The following is a 15689-nucleotide window of genomic DNA, read 5'->3' on the forward strand; positions in this document are numbered from 1 at the left end:
GGCGGCGCGGCCACTCTGGTCTTCCGCACTCTGCAGGGAGCTGCCACCAAGGAAGGCATCTCTCCTCCAGCTGCTCGGCCACGGAGCGCCTGCACAGCTTAGAGCTTGCCACACATCTGCCGTCGCTGTTGGACAGGTAGCGGAATGCCAGGCGCCCGTTTTTTTGCATTTTTTCGGTGATGACAAGCGGTTGACATGCTTGTAAGTGTAGCATATGAAACAAGAATCGTGTGAAGCATTCGTAGACAGGTGCTAAAGTCGTAGTATGGCCGCAGGTGACGGTCGTATGACGGGTCTGTAGCCACAACAGGTTGGCATCAAAGTGAATACCGCTAACTGTAAGCACTCTGCTGTAGCCCCAGTGGCGCAATTGGTTAGCGCACGGTACTTATAAGGCAGTAGCCGTGAGCAATGCCGGGGTTGTGAGTTCGAGCCTCCCCTGGGGCATACTTTTATTTCGTAGCAGCTGACTATGGAAGCATCGGGACGCTAGATTTGAGATGTATCACGTACCTGAGAGACCATAAATGTGCGTGCACTGCAGTCAACGACCGCGTGTTCCTCGGTAGTATAGTGGTTAGTATCCCCGCCTGTCACGCGGGAGACCGGGGTTCGATTCCCCGCCGGGGAGATGCGATTTTTATATCGCGAAGGTTGCACGTGTGGCCCGAAAAAGCATTACCGTTGTGATCAAGGAATGTAATTGCTAAAAAATCGTAAGAAAGTCTGCGTCTTAGGAAGTGTTTCTCGTATTCTGCACACGACGTCGTCGTTTCACAACTCACAGGGTTTGCTGTCGACGCTGAATCAGCGCACCCCAAGATTAATGATCGAGCTCGAAGCACCCAAGAAAAAGAATAATTTTAGCAGAGCGTGGTTTCGATCCACGGACCTCTGGGTTATGGGCCCAGCACGCTTCCACTGCGCCACTCTGCTGTGCGGAGAGAAGCGCTCTCTTCGGTGCGTGACATGAGACACTTGGAAAAGCGTTGTCTGCGTCGCCTACCGTTTAATTAACTGTGTAGCATCTCCCAGCTTGACTTGTCTCGACTTTGCTCGACTGACGCTACGCTGACGCTTGCACGAAGCGATATTTACCGCGATCGTCTCGAGATGCAGCTGCGAGATGCTCAGGATTAACATTGCACTCCACGAAGGTGGAGACATTCGAATGCACTGCCTAGCTACGCGCCCGCAACTAACAAAATGCCGACCCTGCCAGGATTCGAACCTGGAATCTTCTGATCCGCAGTCAGACGCGTTATCCGTTGCGCCACAGGGCCACCGTTCGCGTTTTCTGCTACGAGGCGGGTGCACATCGCAAAGCAACGTGTTCTCCGTGGCTCGGCAATTGCATGCCATCCACTGACAACGGCGGCGCGGCCACTCTGGTCTTCCGCACTCTGCAGGGAGCTGCCACCAAGGAAGGCATCTCTCCTCCAGCTGCTCGGCCACGGAGCGCCTGCACAGCTTAGAGCTTGCCACACATCTGCCGTCGCTGTTGGACAGGTAGCGGATTGCAAGGCGCCCGTTTTTTTGCATTTTTTCGGTGATGACAAGCGGTTGACATGCTTGTAAGTGTAGCATATAAAACAAGAATCGTGTGAAGCATTCGTAGACAGGTGCTAAAGTCGTAGTATGGCCGCAGGTGACGGTCGTATGACGGGTCTGTAGCCACAACAGGTTGGCATCAAAGTGAATACCGCTAACTGTAAGCACTCTGCTGTAGCCCCAGTGGCGCAATTGGTTAGCGCACGGTACTTATAAGGCAGTAGCCGTGAGCAATGCCGGGGTTGTGAGTTCGAGCCTCCCCTGGGGCATACTTTTATTTCGTAGCAGCTGACTATGGAAGCATCGGGACGCTAGATTTGAGATGTATCACGTACCTGAGAGACCATAAATGTGCGTGCACTGCAGTCAACGACCGCGTGTTCCTCGGTACTATAGTGGTTAGTATCCCCGCCTGTCACGCGGGAGACCGGGGTTCGATTCCCCGCCGGGGAGATGCGATTTTTATATCGCGAAGGTTGCACGTGTGGCCCGAAAAAGCATTACCGTTGTGATCAAGGAATGTAATTGCTAAAAAATCGTAAGAAAGTCTGCGTCTTAGGAAGTGTTTCTCGTATTCTGCACACGACGTCGTCGTTTCACAACTCACAGGGTTTGCTGTCGACGCTGAATCAGCGCACCCCAAGATTAATGATCGAGCTCGAAGCACCCAAGAAAAAGAATAATTTTAGCAGAGCGTGGTTTCGATCCACGGACCTCTGGGTTATGGGCCCAGCACGCTTCCACTGCGCCACTCTGCTGTGCGGAGAGAAGCGCTCTCTTCGGTGCGTGACATGAGACACTTGGAAAAGCGTTGTCTGCGTCGCCTACCGTTTAATTAACTGTGTAGCATCTCCCAGCTTGACTTGTCTCGACTGACGCTACGCTGACGCTTGCACGAAGCGATATTTACCGCGATCGTCTCGAGATGCAGCTGCGAGATGCTCAGGATTAACATTGCACTCCACGAAGGTGGAGACATTCGAATGCACTGCCTAGCTACGCGCCCGCAACTAACAAAATGCCGACCCTGCCAGGATTCGAACCTGGAATCTTCTGATCCGTAGTCAGACGCGTTATCCGTTGCGCCACAGGGCCACCGTTCGCGTTTTCTGCTACGAGGCGGGTGCACATCGCAAAGCAACGTGTTCTCCGTGGCTCGGCAATTGCATGTCATCCACTGACAACGGCGGCGCGGCCACTCTGGTCTTCCGCACTCTGCAGGGAGCTGCCACCAAGGAAGGCATCTCTCCTCCAGCTGCTCGGCCACGGAGCGCCTGCACAGCTTAGAGCTTGCCACACATCTGCCGTCGCTGTTGGACAGGTAGCGGAATGCCAGGCGCCCGTTTTTTTGCATTTTTTCGGTGATGACAAGCGGTTGACATGCTTGTAAGTGTAGCATATAAAACAAGAATCGTGTGAAGCATTCGTAGACAGGTGCTAAAGTCGTAGTATGGCCGCAGGTGACGGTCGTATGACGGGTCTGTAGCCACAACAGGTTGGCATCAAAGTGAATACCGCTAACTGTAAGCACTCTGCTGTAGCCCCAGTGGCGCAATTGGTTAGCGCACGGTACTTATAAGGCAGTAGCCGTGAGCAATGCCGGGGTTGTGAGTTCGAGCCTCACCTGGGGCATACTTTTATTTCGTAGCAGCTGACTATGGAAGCATCGGGACGCTAGATTTGAGATGTATCACGTACCTGAGAGACCATAAATGTGCGTGCACTGCAGTCAACGACCGCGTGTTCCTCGGTAGTATAGTGGTTAGTATCCCCGCCTGTCACGCGGGAGACCGGGGTTCGATTCCCCGCCGGGGAGATGCGATTTTTATATCGCGAAGGTTGCACGTGTGGCCCGAAAAAGCATTACCGTTGTGATCAAGGAATGTAATTGCTAAAAAATCGTAAGAAAGTCTGCGTCTTAGGAAGTGTTTCTCGTATTCTGCACACGACGTCGTCGTTTCACAACTCACAGGGTTTGCTGTCGACGCTGAATCAGCGCACCCCAAGATTAATGATCGAGCTCGAAGCACCCAAGAAAAAGAATAATTTTAGCAGAGCGTGGTTTCGATCCACGGACCTCTGGGTTATGGGCCCAGCACGCTTCCACTGCGCCACTCTGCTGTGCGGAGAGAAGCGCTCTCTTCGGTGCGTGACATGAGACACTTGGAAAAGCGTTGTCTGCGTCGCCTACCGTTTAATTAACTGTGTAGCATCTCCCAGCTTGACTTGTCTCGACTGACGCTACGCTGACGCTTGCACGAAGCGATATTTACCGCGATCGTCTCGAGATGCAGCTGCGAGATGCTCAGGATTAACATTGCACTCCACGAAGGTGGAGACATTCGAATGCACTGCCTAGCTACGCGCCCGCAACTAACAAAATGCCGACCCTGCCAGGATTCGAACCTGGAATCTTCTGATCCGTAGTCAGACGCGTTATCCGTTGCGCCACAGGGCCACCGTTCGCGTTTTCTGCTACGAGGCGGGTGCACATCGCAAAGCAACGTGTTCTCCGTGGCTCGGCAATTGCATGTCATCCACTGACAACGGCGGCGCGGCCACTCTGGTCTTCCGCACTCTGCAGGGAGCTGCCACCAAGGAAGGCATCTCTCCTCCAGCTGCTCGGCCACGGAGCGCCTGCACAGCTTAGAGCTTGCCACACATCTGCCGTCGCTGTTGGACAGGTAGCGGAATGCCAGGCGCCCGTTTTTTTGCATTTTTTCGGTGATGACAAGCGGTTGACATGCTTGTAAGTGTAGCATATAAAACAAGAATCGTGTGAAGCATTCGTAGACAGGTGCTAAAGTCGTAGTATGGCCGCAGGTGACGGTCGTATGACGGGTCTGTAGCCACAACAGGTTGGCATCAAAGTGAATACCGCTAACTGTAAGCACTCTGCTGTAGCCCCAGTGGCGCAATTGGTTAGCGCACGGTACTTATAAGGCAGTAGCCGTGAGCAATGCCGGGGTTGTGAGTTCGAGCCTCACCTGGGGCATACTTTTATTTCGTAGCAGCTGACTATGGAAGCATCGGGACGCTAGATTTGAGATGTATCACGTACCTGAGAGACCATAAATGTGCGTGCACTGCAGTCAACGACCGCGTGTTCCTCGGTAGTATAGTGGTTAGTATCCCCGCCTGTCACGCGGGAGACCGGGGTTCGATTCCCCGCCGGGGAGATGCGATTTTTATATCGCGAAGGTTGCACGTGTGGCCCGAAAAAGCATTACCGTTGTGATCAAGGAATGTAATTGCTAAAAAATCGTAAGAAAGTCTGCGTCTTAGGAAGTGTTTCTCGTATTCTGCACACGACGTCGTCGTTTCACAACTCACAGGGTTTGCTGTCGACGCTGAATCAGCGCACCCCAAGATTAATGATCGAGCTCGAAGCACCCAAGAAAAAGAATAATTTTAGCAGAGCGTGGTTTCGATCCACGGACCTCTGGGTTATGGGCCCAGCACGCTTCCACTGCGCCACTCTGCTGTGCGGAGAGAAGCGCTCTCTTCGGTGCGTGACATGAGACACTTGGAAAAGCGTTGTCTGCGTCGCCTACCGTTTAATTAACTGTGTAGCATCTCCCAGCTTGACTTGTCTCGACTGACGCTACGCTGACGCTTGCACGAAGCGATATTTACCGCGATCGTCTCGAGATGCAGCTGCGAGATGCTCAGGATTAACATTGCACTCCACGAAGGTGGAGACATTCGAATGCACTGCCTAGCTACGCGCCCGCAACTAACAAAATGCCGACCCTGCCAGGATTCGAACCTGGAATCTTCTGATCCGTAGTCAGACGCGTTATCCGTTGCGCCACAGGGCCACCGTTCGCGTTTTCTGCTACGAGGCGGGTGCACATCGCAAAGCAACGTGTTCTCCGTGGCTCGGCAATTGCATGTCATCCACTGACAACGGCGGCGCGGCCACTCTGGTCTTCCGCACTCTGCAGGGAGCTGCCACCAAGGAAGGCATCTCTCCTCCAGCTGCTCGGCCACGGAGCGCCTGCACAGCTTAGAGCTTGCCACACATCTGCCGTCGCTGTTGGACAGGTAGCGGAATGCCAGGCGCCCGTTTTTTTGCATTTTTTCGGTGATGACAAGCGGTTGACATGCTTGTAAGTGTAGCATATAAAACAAGAATCGTGTGAAGCATTCGTAGACAGGTGCTAAAGTCGTAGTATGGCCGCAGGTGACGGTCGTATGACGGGTCTGTAGCCACAACAGGTTGGCATCAAAGTGAATACCGCTAACTGTAAGCACTCTGCTGTAGCCCCAGTGGCGCAATTGGTTAGCGCACGGTACTTATAAGGCAGTAGCCGTGAGCAATGCCGGGGTTGTGAGTTCGAGCCTCACCTGGGGCATACTTTTATTTCGTAGCAGCTGACTATGGAAGCATCGGGACGCTAGATTTGAGATGTATCACGTACCTGAGAGACCATAAATGTGCGTGCACTGCAGTCAACGACCGCGTGTTCCTCGGTAGTATAGTGGTTAGTATCCCCGCCTGTCACGCGGGAGACCGGGGTTCGATTCCCCGCCGGGGAGATGCGATTTTTATATCGCGAAGGTTGCACGTGTGGCCCGAAAAAGCATTACCGTTGTGATCAAGGAATGTAATTGCTAAAAAATCGTAAGAAAGTCTGCGTCTTAGGAAGTGTTTCTCGTATTCTGCACACGACGTCGTCGTTTCACAACTCACAGGGTTTGCTGTCGACGCTGAATCAGCGCACCCCAAGATTAATGATCGAGCTCGAAGCACCCAAGAAAAAGAATAATTTTAGCAGAGCGTGGTTTCGATCCACGGACCTCTGGGTTATGGGCCCAGCACGCTTCCACTGCGCCACTCTGCTGTGCGGAGAGAAGCGCTCTCTTCGGTGCGTGACATGAGACACTTGGAAAAGCGTTGTCTGCGTCGCCTACCGTTTAATTAACTGTGTAGCATCTCCCAGCTTGACTTGTCTCGACTTTGCTCGACTGACGCTACGCTGACGCTTGCACGAAGCGATATTTACCGCGATCGTCTCGAGATGCAGCTGCGAGATGCTCAGGATTAACATTGCACTCCACGAAGGTGGAGACATTCGAATGCACTGCCTAGCTACGCGCCCGCAACTAACAAAATGCCGACCCTGCCAGGATTCGAACCTGGAATCTTCTGATCCGTAGTCAGACGCGTTATCCGTTGCGCCACAGGGCCACCGTTCGCGTTTTCTGCTACGAGGCGGGTGCACATCGCAAAGCAACGTGTTCTCCGTGGCTCGGCAATTGCATGTCATCCACTGACAACGGCGGCGCGGCCACTCTGGTCTTCCGCACTCTGCAGGGAGCTGCCACCAAGGAAGGCATCTCTCCTCCAGCTGCTCGGCCACGGAGCGCCTGCACAGCTTAGAGCTTGCCACACATCTGCCGTCGCTGTTGGACAGGTAGCGGAATGCCAGGCGCCCGTTTTTTTGCATTTTTTCGGTGATGACAAGCGGTTGACATGCTTGTAAGTGTAGCATATAAAACAAGAATCGTGTGAAGCATTCGTAGACAGGTGCTAAAGTCGTAGTATGGCCGCAGGTGACGGTCGTATGACGGGTCTGTAGCCACAACAGGTTGGCATCAAAGTGAATACCGCTAACTGTAAGCACTCTGCTGTAGCCCCAGTGGCGCAATTGGTTAGCGCACGGTACTTATAAGGCAGTAGCCGTGAGCAATGCCGGGGTTGTGAGTTCGAGCCTCACCTGGGGCATACTTTTATTTCGTAGCAGCTGACTATGGAAGCATCGGGACGCTAGATTTGAGATGTATCACGTACCTGAGAGAACATAAATGTGCGTGCACTGCAGTCAACGACCGCGTGTTCCTCGGTAGTATAGTGGTTAGTATCCCCGCCTGTCACGCGGGAGACCGGGGTTCGATTCCCCGCCGGGGAGATGCGATTTTTATATCGCGAAGGTTGCACGTGTGGCCCGAAAAAGCATTACCGTTGTGATCAAGGAATGTAATTGCTAAAAAATCGTAAGAAAGTCTGCGTCTTAGGAAGTGTTTCTCGTATTCTGCACACGACGTCGTCGTTTCACAACTCACAGGGTTTGCTGTCGACGCTGAATCAGCGCACCCCAAGATTAATGATCGAGCTCGAAGCACCCAAGAAAAAGAATAATTTTAGCAGAGCGTGGTTTCGATCCACGGACCCCTGGGTTATGGGCCCAGCACGCTTCCACTGCGCCACTCTGCTGTGCGGAGAGAAGCGCTCTCTTCGGTGCGTGACATGAGACACTTGGAAAAGCGTTGTCTGCGTCGCCTACCGTTTAATTAACTGTGTAGCATCTCCCAGCTTGACTTGTCTCGACTGACGCTACGCTGACGCTTGCACGAAGCGATATTTACCGCGATCGTCTCGAGATGCAGCTGCGAGATGCTCAGGATTAACATTGCACTCCACGAAGGTGGAGACATTCGAATGCACTGCCTAGCTACGCGCCCGCAACTAACAAAATGCCGACCCTGCCAGGATTCGAACCTGGAATCTTCTGATCCGTAGTCAGACGCGTTATCCGTTGCGCCACAGGGCCACCGCTCGCGTTTTCTGCTACGAGGCGGGTGCACATCGCAAAGCAACGTGTTCTCCGTGGCTCGGCAATTGCATGTCATCCACTGACAACGGCGGCGCGGCCACTCTGGTCTTCCGCACTCTGCAGGGAGCTGCCACCAAGGAAGGCATCTCTCCTCCAGCTGCTCGGCCACGGAGCGCCTGCACAGCTTAGAGCTTGCCACACATCTGCCGTCGCTGTTGGACAGGTAGCGGAATGCCAGGCGCCCGTTTTTTTGCATTTTTTCGGTGATGACAAGCGGTTGACATGCTTGTAAGTGTAGCATATAAAACAAGAATCGTGTGAAGCATTCGTAGACAGGTGCTAAAGTCGTAGTATGGCCGCAGGTGACGGTCGTATGACGGGTCTGTAGCCACAACAGGTTGGCATCAAAGTGAATACCGCTAACTGTAAGCACTCTGCTGTAGCCCCAGTGGCGCAATTGGTTAGCGCACGGTACTTATAAGGCAGTAGCCGTGAGCAATGCCGGGGTTGTGAGTTCGAGCCTCACCTGGGGCATACTTTTATTTCGTAGCAGCTGACTATGGAAGCATCGGGACGCTAGATTTGAGATGTATCACGTACCTGAGAGACCATAAATGTGCGTGCACTGCAGTCAACGGCCGCGTGTTCCTCGGTAGTATAGTGGTTAGTATCCCCGCCTGTCACGCGGGAGACCGGGGTTCGATTCCCCGCCGGGGAGATGCGATTTTTATATCGCGAAGGTTGCACGTGTGGCCCGAAAAAGCATTACCGTTGTGATCAAGGAATGTAATTGCTAAAAAATCGTAAGAAAGTCTGCGTCTTAGGAAGTGTTTCTCGTATTCTGCACACGACGTCGTCGTTTCACAACTCACAGGGTTTGCTGTCGACGCTGAATCAGCGCACCCCAAGATTAATGATCGAGCTCGAAGCACCCAAGAAAAAGAATAATTTTAGCAGAGCGTGGTTTCGATCCACGGACCTCTGGGTTATGGGCCCAGCACGCTTCCACTGCGCCACTCTGCTGTGCGGAGAGAAGCGCTCTCTTCGGTGCGTGACATGAGACACTTGGAAAAGCGTTGTCTGCGTCGCCTACCGTTTAATTAACTGTGTAGCATCTCCCAGCTTGACTTGTCTCGACTTTGCTCGACTGACGCTACGCTGACGCTTGCACGAAGCGATATTTACCGCGATCGTCTCGAGATGCAGCTGCGAGATGCTCAGGATTAACATTGCACTCCACGAAGGTGGAGACATTCGAATGCACTGCCTAGCTACGCGCCCGCAACTAACAAAATGCCGACCCTGCCAGGATTCGAACCTGGAATCTTCTGATCCGTAGTCAGACGCGTTATCCGTTGCGCCACAGGGCCACCGTTCGCGTTTTCTGCTACGAGGCGGGTGCACATCGCAAAGCAACGTGTTCTCCGTGGCTCGGCAATTGCATGTCATCCACTGACAACGGCGGCGCGGCCACTCTGGTCTTCCGCACTCTGCAGGGAGCTGCCACCAAGGAAGGCATCTCTCCTCCAGCTGCTCGGCCACGGAGCGCCTGCACAGCTTAGAGCTTGCCACACATCTGCCGTCGCTGTTGGACAGGTAGCGGAATGCCAGGCGCCCGTTTTTTTGCATTTTTTCGGTGATGACAAGCGGTTGACATGCTTGTAAGTGTAGCATATAAAACAAGAATCGTGTGAAGCATTCGTAGACAGGTGCTAAAGTCGTAGTATGGCCGCAGGTGACGGTCGTATGACGGGTCTGTAGCCACAACAGGTTGGCATCAAAGTGAATACCGCTAACTGTAAGCACTCTGCTGTAGCCCCAGTGGCGCAATTGGTTAGCGCACGGTACTTATAAGGCAGTAGCCGTGAGCAATGCCGGGGTTGTGAGTTCGAGCCTCACCTGGGGCATACTTTTATTTCGTAGCAGCTGACTATGGAAGCATCGGGACGCTAGATTTGAGATGTATCACGTACCTGAGAGACCATAAATGTGCGTGCACTGCAGTCAACGGCCGCGTGTTCCTCGGTAGTATAGTGGTTAGTATCCCCGCCTGTCACGCGGGAGACCGGGGTTCGATTCCCCGCCGGGGAGATGCGATTTTTATATCGCGAAGGTTGCACGTGTGGCCCGAAAAAGCATTACCGTTGTGATCAAGGAATGTAATTGCTAAAAAATCGTAAGAAAGTCTGCGTCTTAGGAAGTGTTTCTCGTATTCTGCACACGACGTCGTCGTTTCACAACTCACAGGGTTTGCTGTCGACGCTGAATCAGCGCACCCCAAGATTAATGATCGAGCTCGAAGCACCCAAGAAAAAGAATAATTTTAGCAGAGCGTGGTTTCGATCCACGGACCTCTGGGTTATGGGCCCAGCACGCTTCCACTGCGCCACTCTGCTGTGCGGAGAGAAGCGCTCTCTTCGGTGCGTGACATGAGACACTTGGAAAAGCGTTGTCTGCGTCGCCTACCGTTTAATTAACTGTGTAGCATCTCCCAGCTTGACTTGTCTCGACTTTGCTCGACTGACGCTACGCTGACGCTTGCACGAAGCGATATTTACCGCGATCGTCTCGAGATGCAGCTGCGAGATGCTCAGGATTAACATTGCACTCCACGAAGGTGGAGACATTCGAATGCACTGCCTAGCTACGCGCCCGCAACTAACAAAATGCCGACCCTGCCAGGATTCGAACCTGGAATCTTCTGATCCGTAGTCAGACGCGTTATCCGTTGCGCCACAGGGCCACCGTTCGCGTTTTCTGCTACGAGGCGGGTGCACATCGCAAAGCAACGTGTTCTCCGTGGCTCGGCAATTGCATGTCATCCACTGACAACGGCGGCGCGGCCACTCTGGTCTTCCGCACTCTGCAGGGAGCTGCCACCAAGGAAGGCATCTCTCCTCCAGCTGCTCGGCCACGGAGCGCCTGCACAGCTTAGAGCTTGCCACACATCTGCCGTCGCTGTTGGACAGGTAGCGGAATGCCAGGCGCCCGTTTTTTTGCATTTTTTCGGTGATGACAAGCGGTTGACATGCTTGTAAGTGTAGCATATAAAACAAGAATCGTGTGAAGCATTCGTAGACAGGTGCTAAAGTCGTAGTATGGCCGCAGGTGACGGTCGTATGACGGGTCTGTAGCCACAACAGGTTGGCATCAAAGTGAATACCGCTAACTGTAAGCACTCTGCTGTAGCCCCAGTGGCGCAATTGGTTAGCGCACGGTACTTATAAGGCAGTAGCCGTGAGCAATGCCGGGGTTGTGAGTTCGAGCCTCACCTGGGGCATACTTTTATTTCGTAGCAGCTGACTATGGAAGCATCGGGACGCTAGATTTGAGATGTATCACGTACCTGAGAGACCATAAATGTGCGTGCACTGCAGTCAACGGCCGCGTGTTCCTCGGTAGTATAGTGGTTAGTATCCCCGCCTGTCACGCGGGAGACCGGGGTTCGATTCCCCGCCGGGGAGATGCGATTTTTATATCGCGAAGGTTGCACGTGTGGCCCGAAAAAGCATTACCGTTGTGATCAAGGAATGTAATTGCTAAAAAATCGTAAGAAAGTCTGCGTCTTAGGAAGTGTTTCTCGTATTCTGCACACGACGTCGTCGTTTCACAACTCACAGGGTTTGCTGTCGACGCTGAATCAGCGCACCCCAAGATTAATGATCGAGCTCGAAGCACCCAAGAAAAAGAATAATTTTAGCAGAGCGTGGTTTCGATCCACGGACCTCTGGGTTATGGGCCCAGCACGCTTCCACTGCGCCACTCTGCTGTGCGGAGAGAAGCGCTCTCTTCGGTGCGTGACATGAGACACTTGGAAAAGCGTTGTCTGCGTCGCCTACCGTTTAATTAACTGTGTAGCATCTCCCAGCTTGACTTGTCTCGACTTTGCTCGACTGACGCTACGCTGACGCTTGCACGAAGCGATATTTACCGCGATCGTCTCGAGATGCAGCTGCGAGATGCTCAGGATTAACATTGCACTCCACGAAGGTGGAGACATTCGAATGCACTGCCTAGCTACGCGCCCGCAACTAACAAAATGCCGACCCTGCCAGGATTCGAACCTGGAATCTTCTGATCCGTAGTCAGACGCGTTATCCGTTGCGCCACAGGGCCACCGTTCGCGTTTTCTGCTACGAGGCGGGTGCACATCGCAAAGCAACGTGTTCTCCGTGGCTCGGCAATTGCATGTCATCCACTGACAACGGCGGCGCGGCCACTCTGGTCTTCCGCACTCTGCAGGGAGCTGCCACCAAGGAAGGCATCTCTCCTCCAGCTGCTCGGCCACGGAGCGCCTGCACAGCTTAGAGCTTGCCACACATCTGCCGTCGCTGTTGGACAGGTAGCGGAATGCCAGGCGCCCGTTTTTTTGCATTTTTTCGGTGATGACAAGCGGTTGACATGCTTGTAAGTGTAGCATATAAAACAAGAATCGTGTGAAGCATTCGTAGACAGGTGCTAAAGTCGTAGTATGGCCGCAGGTGACGGTCGTATGACGGGTCTGTAGCCACAACAGGTTGGCATCAAAGTGAATACCGCTAACTGTAAGCACTCTGCTGTAGCCCCAGTGGCGCAATTGGTTAGCGCACGGTACTTATAAGGCAGTAGCCGTGAGCAATGCCGGGGTTGTGAGTTCGAGCCTCACCTGGGGCATACTTTTATTTCGTAGCAGCTGACTATGGAAGCATCGGGACGCTAGATTTGAGATGTATCACGTACCTGAGAGACCATAAATGTGCGTGCACTGCAGTGAACGACCGCGTGTTCCTCGGTAGTATAGTGGTTAGTATCCCCGCCTGTCACGCGGGAGACCGGGGTTCGATTCCCCGCCGGGGAGATGCGATTTTTATATCGCGAAGGTTGCACGTGTGGCCCGAAAAAGCATTACCGTTGTGATCAAGGAATGTAATTGCTAAAAAATCGTAAGAAAGTCTGCGTCTTAGGAAGTGTTTCTCGTATTCTGCACACGACGTCGTCGTTTCACAACTCACAGGGTTTGCTGTCGACGCTGAATCAGCGCACCCCAAGATTAATGATCGAGCTCGAAGCACCCAAGAAAAAGAATAATTTTAGCAGAGCGTGGTTTCGATCCACGGACCCCTGGGTTATGGGCCCAGCACGCTTCCACTGCGCCACTCTGCTGTGCGGAGAGAAGCGCTCTCTTCGGTGCGTGACATGAGACACTTGGAAAAGCGTTGTCTGCGTCGCCTACCGTTTAATTAACTGTGTAGCATCTCCCAGCTTGACTTGTCTCGACTGACGCTACGCTGACGCTTGCACGAAGCGATATTTACCGCGATCGTCTCGAGATGCAGCTGCGAGATGCTCAGGATTAACATTGCACTCCACGAAGGTGGAGACATTCGAATGCACTGCCTAGCTACGCGCCCGCAACTAACAAAATGCCGACCCTGCCAGGATTCGAACCTGGAATCTTCTGATCCGTAGTCAGACGCGTTATCCGTTGCGCCACAGGGCCACCGCTCGCGTTTTCTGCTACGAGGCGGGTGCACATCGCAAAGCAACGTGTTCTCCGTGGCTCGGCAATTGCATGTCATCCACTGACAACGGCGGCGCGGCCACTCTGGTCTTCCGCACTCTGCAGGGAGCTGCCACCAAGGAAGGCATCTCTCCTCCAGCTGCTCGGCCACGGAGCGCCTGCACAGCTTAGAGCTTGCCACACATCTGCCGTCGCTGTTGGACAGGTAGCGGAATGCCAGGCGCCCGTTTTTTTGCATTTTTTCGGTGATGACAAGCGGTTGACATGCTTGTAAGTGTAGCATATAAAACAAGAATCGTGTGAAGCATTCGTAGACAGGTGCTAAAGTCGTAGTATGGCCGCAGGTGACGGTCGTATGACGGGTCTGTAGCCACAACAGGTTGGCATCAAAGTGAATACCGCTAACTGTAAGCACTCTGCTGTAGCCCCAGTGGCGCAATTGGTTAGCGCACGGTACTTATAAGGCAGTAGCCGTGAGCAATGCCGGGGTTGTGAGTTCGAGCCTCACCTGGGGCATACTTTTATTTCGTAGCAGCTGACTATGGAAGCATCGGGACGCTAGATTTGAGATGTATCACGTACCTGAGAGACCATAAATGTGCGTGCACTGCAGTCAACGGCCGCGTGTTCCTCGGTAGTATAGTGGTTAGTATCCCCGCCTGTCACGCGGGAGACCGGGGTTCGATTCCCCGCCGGGGAGATGCGATTTTTATATCGCGAAGGTTGCACGTGTGGCCCGAAAAAGCATTACCGTTGTGATCAAGGAATGTAATTGCTAAAAAATCGTAAGAAAGTCTGCGTCTTAGGAAGTGTTTCTCGTATTCTGCACACGACGTCGTCGTTTCACAACTCACAGGGTTTGCTGTCGACGCTGAATCAGCGCACCCCAAGATTAATGATCGAGCTCGAAGCACCCAAGAAAAAGAATAATTTTAGCAGAGCGTGGTTTCGATCCACGGACCTCTGGGTTATGGGCCCAGCACGCTTCCACTGCGCCACTCTGCTGTGCGGAGAGAAGCGCTCTCTTCGGTGCGTGACATGAGACACTTGGAAAAGCGTTGTCTGCGTCGCCTACCGTTTAATTAACTGTGTAGCATCTCCCAGCTTGACTTGTCTCGACTTTGCTCGACTGACGCTACGCTGACGCTTGCACGAAGCGATATTTACCGCGATCGTCTCGAGATGCAGCTGCGAGATGCTCAGGATTAACATTGCACTCCACGAAGGTGGAGACATTCGAATGCACTGCCTAGCTACGCGCCCGCAACTAACAAAATGCCGACCCTGCCAGGATTCGAACCTGGAATCTTCTGATCCGTAGTCAGACGCGTTATCCGTTGCGCCACAGGGCCACCGTTCGCGTTTTCTGCTACGAGGCGGGTGCACATCGCAAAGCAACGTGTTCTCCGTGGCTCGGCAATTGCATGTCATCCACTGACAACGGCGGCGCGGCCACTCTGGTCTTCCGCACTCTGCAGGGAGCTGCCACCAAGGAAGGCATCTCTCCTCCAGCTGCTCGGCCACGGAGCGCCTGCACAGCTTAGAGCTTGCCACACATCTGCCGTCGCTGTTGGACAGGTAGCGGAATGCCAGGCGCCCGTTTTTTTGCATTTTTTCGGTGATGACAAGCGGTTGACATGCTTGTAAGTGTAGCATATAAAACAAGAATCGTGTGAAGCATTCGTAGACAGGTGCTAAAGTCGTAGTATGGCCGCAGGTGACGGTCGTATGACGGGTCTGTAGCCACAACAGGTTGGCATCAAAGTGAATACCGCTAACTGTAAGCACTCTGCTGTAGCCCCAGTGGCGCAATTGGTTAGCGCACGGTACTTATAAGGCAGTAGCCGTGAGCAATGCCGGGGTTGTGAGTTCGAGCCTCACCTGGGGCATACTTTTATTTCGTAGCAGCTGACTATGGAAGCATCGGGACGCTAGATTTGAGATGTATCACGTACCTGAGAGACCATAAATGTGCGTGCACTGCAGTCAACGGCCGCGTGTTCCTCGGTAGTATAGTGGTTAGTATCCCCGCCTGTCACGCGGGAGACCGGGGTTCGATTCCCCGCCGGGGAGATGCG

At 53.3% G+C, this 15689-nt stretch overlaps 46 non-coding genes across 46 annotated transcripts; 24 read left to right on the forward strand and 22 right to left on the reverse strand.

The window, feature by feature from the left end:
* The first annotated feature begins 355 nt into the window (after positions 1 to 355).
* On the forward strand, positions 356 to 447 carry Trnai-uau (transfer RNA isoleucine (anticodon UAU)). The gene is given in 2 exon segments: positions 356 to 393; positions 412 to 447. It is a non-coding gene; the product is annotated as a tRNA-Ile (tRNA).
* A 112-nt stretch (positions 448 to 559) lies between these two features.
* Positions 560 to 631, forward strand: Trnad-guc (transfer RNA aspartic acid (anticodon GUC)). Its single transcript has one exon. It is a non-coding gene; the product is annotated as a tRNA-Asp (tRNA).
* Positions 632 to 864: 233 nt separating this feature from the next.
* Positions 865 to 936, reverse strand: Trnam-cau (transfer RNA methionine (anticodon CAU)). The gene has a single exon. It is a non-coding gene; the product is annotated as a tRNA-Met (tRNA).
* Positions 937 to 1210: 274 nt separating this feature from the next.
* Positions 1211 to 1283, reverse strand: Trnar-gcg (transfer RNA arginine (anticodon GCG)). Its single transcript has one exon. It is a non-coding gene; the product is annotated as a tRNA-Arg (tRNA).
* A 445-nt stretch (positions 1284 to 1728) lies between these two features.
* On the forward strand, positions 1729 to 1820 carry Trnai-uau (transfer RNA isoleucine (anticodon UAU)). The gene is given in 2 exon segments: positions 1729 to 1766; positions 1785 to 1820. It is a non-coding gene; the product is annotated as a tRNA-Ile (tRNA).
* Positions 1821 to 1932: 112 nt separating this feature from the next.
* Positions 1933 to 2004, forward strand: Trnad-guc (transfer RNA aspartic acid (anticodon GUC)). The gene has a single exon. It is a non-coding gene; the product is annotated as a tRNA-Asp (tRNA).
* A 233-nt stretch (positions 2005 to 2237) lies between these two features.
* Trnam-cau (transfer RNA methionine (anticodon CAU)) lies at positions 2238 to 2309 on the reverse strand. Its single transcript has one exon. It is a non-coding gene; the product is annotated as a tRNA-Met (tRNA).
* Positions 2310 to 2573: 264 nt separating this feature from the next.
* Trnar-acg (transfer RNA arginine (anticodon ACG)) lies at positions 2574 to 2646 on the reverse strand. The gene has a single exon. It is a non-coding gene; the product is annotated as a tRNA-Arg (tRNA).
* Positions 2647 to 3091: 445 nt separating this feature from the next.
* On the forward strand, positions 3092 to 3183 carry Trnai-uau (transfer RNA isoleucine (anticodon UAU)). The gene is given in 2 exon segments: positions 3092 to 3129; positions 3148 to 3183. It is a non-coding gene; the product is annotated as a tRNA-Ile (tRNA).
* A 112-nt stretch (positions 3184 to 3295) lies between these two features.
* Positions 3296 to 3367, forward strand: Trnad-guc (transfer RNA aspartic acid (anticodon GUC)). The gene has a single exon. It is a non-coding gene; the product is annotated as a tRNA-Asp (tRNA).
* A 233-nt stretch (positions 3368 to 3600) lies between these two features.
* Trnam-cau (transfer RNA methionine (anticodon CAU)) lies at positions 3601 to 3672 on the reverse strand. The gene has a single exon. It is a non-coding gene; the product is annotated as a tRNA-Met (tRNA).
* Positions 3673 to 3936: 264 nt separating this feature from the next.
* Positions 3937 to 4009, reverse strand: Trnar-acg (transfer RNA arginine (anticodon ACG)). The gene has a single exon. It is a non-coding gene; the product is annotated as a tRNA-Arg (tRNA).
* A 445-nt stretch (positions 4010 to 4454) lies between these two features.
* Positions 4455 to 4546, forward strand: Trnai-uau (transfer RNA isoleucine (anticodon UAU)). Its single transcript is given in 2 exon segments — positions 4455 to 4492; positions 4511 to 4546. It is a non-coding gene; the product is annotated as a tRNA-Ile (tRNA).
* Positions 4547 to 4658: 112 nt separating this feature from the next.
* Trnad-guc (transfer RNA aspartic acid (anticodon GUC)) lies at positions 4659 to 4730 on the forward strand. The gene has a single exon. It is a non-coding gene; the product is annotated as a tRNA-Asp (tRNA).
* Positions 4731 to 4963: 233 nt separating this feature from the next.
* Positions 4964 to 5035, reverse strand: Trnam-cau (transfer RNA methionine (anticodon CAU)). The gene has a single exon. It is a non-coding gene; the product is annotated as a tRNA-Met (tRNA).
* Positions 5036 to 5299: 264 nt separating this feature from the next.
* Positions 5300 to 5372, reverse strand: Trnar-acg (transfer RNA arginine (anticodon ACG)). Its single transcript has one exon. It is a non-coding gene; the product is annotated as a tRNA-Arg (tRNA).
* Positions 5373 to 5817: 445 nt separating this feature from the next.
* Positions 5818 to 5909, forward strand: Trnai-uau (transfer RNA isoleucine (anticodon UAU)). Its single transcript is given in 2 exon segments — positions 5818 to 5855; positions 5874 to 5909. It is a non-coding gene; the product is annotated as a tRNA-Ile (tRNA).
* A 112-nt stretch (positions 5910 to 6021) lies between these two features.
* Trnad-guc (transfer RNA aspartic acid (anticodon GUC)) lies at positions 6022 to 6093 on the forward strand. The gene has a single exon. It is a non-coding gene; the product is annotated as a tRNA-Asp (tRNA).
* A 233-nt stretch (positions 6094 to 6326) lies between these two features.
* Positions 6327 to 6398, reverse strand: Trnam-cau (transfer RNA methionine (anticodon CAU)). The gene has a single exon. It is a non-coding gene; the product is annotated as a tRNA-Met (tRNA).
* A 274-nt stretch (positions 6399 to 6672) lies between these two features.
* On the reverse strand, positions 6673 to 6745 carry Trnar-acg (transfer RNA arginine (anticodon ACG)). Its single transcript has one exon. It is a non-coding gene; the product is annotated as a tRNA-Arg (tRNA).
* A 445-nt stretch (positions 6746 to 7190) lies between these two features.
* Trnai-uau (transfer RNA isoleucine (anticodon UAU)) lies at positions 7191 to 7282 on the forward strand. The gene is given in 2 exon segments: positions 7191 to 7228; positions 7247 to 7282. It is a non-coding gene; the product is annotated as a tRNA-Ile (tRNA).
* Positions 7283 to 7394: 112 nt separating this feature from the next.
* On the forward strand, positions 7395 to 7466 carry Trnad-guc (transfer RNA aspartic acid (anticodon GUC)). The gene has a single exon. It is a non-coding gene; the product is annotated as a tRNA-Asp (tRNA).
* Positions 7467 to 7699: 233 nt separating this feature from the next.
* On the reverse strand, positions 7700 to 7771 carry Trnam-cau (transfer RNA methionine (anticodon CAU)). Its single transcript has one exon. It is a non-coding gene; the product is annotated as a tRNA-Met (tRNA).
* A 264-nt stretch (positions 7772 to 8035) lies between these two features.
* Trnar-acg (transfer RNA arginine (anticodon ACG)) lies at positions 8036 to 8108 on the reverse strand. Its single transcript has one exon. It is a non-coding gene; the product is annotated as a tRNA-Arg (tRNA).
* A 445-nt stretch (positions 8109 to 8553) lies between these two features.
* Trnai-uau (transfer RNA isoleucine (anticodon UAU)) lies at positions 8554 to 8645 on the forward strand. Its single transcript is given in 2 exon segments — positions 8554 to 8591; positions 8610 to 8645. It is a non-coding gene; the product is annotated as a tRNA-Ile (tRNA).
* A 112-nt stretch (positions 8646 to 8757) lies between these two features.
* On the forward strand, positions 8758 to 8829 carry Trnad-guc (transfer RNA aspartic acid (anticodon GUC)). Its single transcript has one exon. It is a non-coding gene; the product is annotated as a tRNA-Asp (tRNA).
* Positions 8830 to 9062: 233 nt separating this feature from the next.
* Positions 9063 to 9134, reverse strand: Trnam-cau (transfer RNA methionine (anticodon CAU)). Its single transcript has one exon. It is a non-coding gene; the product is annotated as a tRNA-Met (tRNA).
* Positions 9135 to 9408: 274 nt separating this feature from the next.
* Positions 9409 to 9481, reverse strand: Trnar-acg (transfer RNA arginine (anticodon ACG)). Its single transcript has one exon. It is a non-coding gene; the product is annotated as a tRNA-Arg (tRNA).
* Positions 9482 to 9926: 445 nt separating this feature from the next.
* Positions 9927 to 10018, forward strand: Trnai-uau (transfer RNA isoleucine (anticodon UAU)). Its single transcript is given in 2 exon segments — positions 9927 to 9964; positions 9983 to 10018. It is a non-coding gene; the product is annotated as a tRNA-Ile (tRNA).
* A 112-nt stretch (positions 10019 to 10130) lies between these two features.
* Positions 10131 to 10202, forward strand: Trnad-guc (transfer RNA aspartic acid (anticodon GUC)). Its single transcript has one exon. It is a non-coding gene; the product is annotated as a tRNA-Asp (tRNA).
* A 233-nt stretch (positions 10203 to 10435) lies between these two features.
* Positions 10436 to 10507, reverse strand: Trnam-cau (transfer RNA methionine (anticodon CAU)). Its single transcript has one exon. It is a non-coding gene; the product is annotated as a tRNA-Met (tRNA).
* A 274-nt stretch (positions 10508 to 10781) lies between these two features.
* Positions 10782 to 10854, reverse strand: Trnar-acg (transfer RNA arginine (anticodon ACG)). The gene has a single exon. It is a non-coding gene; the product is annotated as a tRNA-Arg (tRNA).
* Positions 10855 to 11299: 445 nt separating this feature from the next.
* Trnai-uau (transfer RNA isoleucine (anticodon UAU)) lies at positions 11300 to 11391 on the forward strand. The gene is given in 2 exon segments: positions 11300 to 11337; positions 11356 to 11391. It is a non-coding gene; the product is annotated as a tRNA-Ile (tRNA).
* Positions 11392 to 11503: 112 nt separating this feature from the next.
* On the forward strand, positions 11504 to 11575 carry Trnad-guc (transfer RNA aspartic acid (anticodon GUC)). Its single transcript has one exon. It is a non-coding gene; the product is annotated as a tRNA-Asp (tRNA).
* A 233-nt stretch (positions 11576 to 11808) lies between these two features.
* On the reverse strand, positions 11809 to 11880 carry Trnam-cau (transfer RNA methionine (anticodon CAU)). Its single transcript has one exon. It is a non-coding gene; the product is annotated as a tRNA-Met (tRNA).
* A 274-nt stretch (positions 11881 to 12154) lies between these two features.
* Trnar-acg (transfer RNA arginine (anticodon ACG)) lies at positions 12155 to 12227 on the reverse strand. Its single transcript has one exon. It is a non-coding gene; the product is annotated as a tRNA-Arg (tRNA).
* Positions 12228 to 12672: 445 nt separating this feature from the next.
* Trnai-uau (transfer RNA isoleucine (anticodon UAU)) lies at positions 12673 to 12764 on the forward strand. Its single transcript is given in 2 exon segments — positions 12673 to 12710; positions 12729 to 12764. It is a non-coding gene; the product is annotated as a tRNA-Ile (tRNA).
* Positions 12765 to 12876: 112 nt separating this feature from the next.
* Positions 12877 to 12948, forward strand: Trnad-guc (transfer RNA aspartic acid (anticodon GUC)). The gene has a single exon. It is a non-coding gene; the product is annotated as a tRNA-Asp (tRNA).
* A 233-nt stretch (positions 12949 to 13181) lies between these two features.
* Trnam-cau (transfer RNA methionine (anticodon CAU)) lies at positions 13182 to 13253 on the reverse strand. The gene has a single exon. It is a non-coding gene; the product is annotated as a tRNA-Met (tRNA).
* Positions 13254 to 13517: 264 nt separating this feature from the next.
* On the reverse strand, positions 13518 to 13590 carry Trnar-acg (transfer RNA arginine (anticodon ACG)). The gene has a single exon. It is a non-coding gene; the product is annotated as a tRNA-Arg (tRNA).
* Positions 13591 to 14035: 445 nt separating this feature from the next.
* Positions 14036 to 14127, forward strand: Trnai-uau (transfer RNA isoleucine (anticodon UAU)). The gene is given in 2 exon segments: positions 14036 to 14073; positions 14092 to 14127. It is a non-coding gene; the product is annotated as a tRNA-Ile (tRNA).
* A 112-nt stretch (positions 14128 to 14239) lies between these two features.
* Trnad-guc (transfer RNA aspartic acid (anticodon GUC)) lies at positions 14240 to 14311 on the forward strand. The gene has a single exon. It is a non-coding gene; the product is annotated as a tRNA-Asp (tRNA).
* A 233-nt stretch (positions 14312 to 14544) lies between these two features.
* On the reverse strand, positions 14545 to 14616 carry Trnam-cau (transfer RNA methionine (anticodon CAU)). Its single transcript has one exon. It is a non-coding gene; the product is annotated as a tRNA-Met (tRNA).
* A 274-nt stretch (positions 14617 to 14890) lies between these two features.
* On the reverse strand, positions 14891 to 14963 carry Trnar-acg (transfer RNA arginine (anticodon ACG)). The gene has a single exon. It is a non-coding gene; the product is annotated as a tRNA-Arg (tRNA).
* Positions 14964 to 15408: 445 nt separating this feature from the next.
* Trnai-uau (transfer RNA isoleucine (anticodon UAU)) lies at positions 15409 to 15500 on the forward strand. The gene is given in 2 exon segments: positions 15409 to 15446; positions 15465 to 15500. It is a non-coding gene; the product is annotated as a tRNA-Ile (tRNA).
* A 112-nt stretch (positions 15501 to 15612) lies between these two features.
* On the forward strand, positions 15613 to 15684 carry Trnad-guc (transfer RNA aspartic acid (anticodon GUC)). Its single transcript has one exon. It is a non-coding gene; the product is annotated as a tRNA-Asp (tRNA).
* Positions 15685 to 15689: the final 5 nt, after the last annotated feature.

Source organism: Schistocerca serialis, chromosome 9, assembly GCF_023864345.2.
Source record: "Schistocerca serialis cubense isolate TAMUIC-IGC-003099 chromosome 9, iqSchSeri2.2, whole genome shotgun sequence".
Classification (NCBI taxonomy): Eukaryota; Metazoa; Arthropoda; class Insecta; order Orthoptera; family Acrididae; genus Schistocerca; species Schistocerca serialis.